The sequence below is a fragment of the Rutidosis leptorrhynchoides genome, chromosome 5 (genome assembly GCF_046630445.1).
Source record: "Rutidosis leptorrhynchoides isolate AG116_Rl617_1_P2 chromosome 5, CSIRO_AGI_Rlap_v1, whole genome shotgun sequence".
Taxonomy (NCBI): Eukaryota; Viridiplantae; Streptophyta; class Magnoliopsida; order Asterales; family Asteraceae; genus Rutidosis; species Rutidosis leptorrhynchoides.
In genome coordinates, this window is record NC_092337.1 from 13198453 (window position 1) to 13199660 (window position 1208).

The window sequence follows — 1208 nt, forward strand, 5'->3', positions numbered from 1 at the left end:
ACTTTTGCAACAAGTGTAAAAGAAATGGTCATAGCGCGGCTAAGTGTAAGGTCTACGGACCAGGGGTTAACAGAACGAAAGGAACAAATGGTGTCGGAACGAGTAATGGCGGAGCAAGTAGTGTCGGAGCAAGTTATGCCAATGTAGTTTGTTATAAATGTGGAAAACCGGGCCACATTATTAGAAAATGCCCGAACCAGGAGAACACAAATGGACAAGGCCGCAGAAGGGTTTTCAATATTAATGCGGCAGAGGCACAGGAAGACCCGGAGCTTGTTACGGGTACGTTTCTTATTAACAATAAATCTGCTTACGTTTTATTTGATTCGGGTGTGGATAGAAGCTATATGAGTAGAGATTTTTGTGCTAAATTAAGTTGTCCATTGACGCCGTTGGATAGTAAATTTTTACTCGAATTAGCAAATGGTAAATTAATTTCAGCAGATAATATATGCCGGAATCGAGAAATTAAACTGGGTAGCGAAATATTTAAGATTGATTTGATACCAGTAGAGTTAGGGAGTTTTGATGTAATAGTTGGCATGGACTGGCTGAAGAAGGTGAAAGCAGAGATCGTATGTTATAAAAATGCAATTCGCATTGTACGAGAAGAAGGAGAACCCTTAATGGTGTACGGAGAAAAGGGCAACATGAAGCTACATCTTATTAGTAATTTGAAGGCATAAAAACTAATAAGAAAAGGTTGCTATGCTGTTCTAGCACACGTCGAGAAAGTACAAACTGAAGAAAAGAGCATCAATGATGTTCCCGTCGCAAAAGAATTTCCCGATGTATTTCAGAAAGAATTACCGGGACTACCTCCACATCGATCTATTGAATTTCAAATAGATCTTGTATCAGGAGCTGCACCAATAGCTCGTGCTCCTTATAGACTCGCACCCTGCGAGATGAAAGAACTGCAAAGCCAACTGCAAGAACTATTAGAACGTGGTTTCATTCGACCAAGCACATCACCATGGGGAGCTCATGTTTTGTTTGTCAAGAAGAAGGATGGTACATTTAGGTTGTGTATTGACTACAGAGAGTTGAACAAACTTACCATCAAAAACCGTTATCCACTGCCGAGAATTGACGACTTATTTGATCAACTACAAGGCTCGTCGGTTTATTCGAAGATCGATTTACGTTCTAGATATCATCAAATGCGAGTAAAGGAGGATGATATTCCAAAAACTGCTTTTAGGACG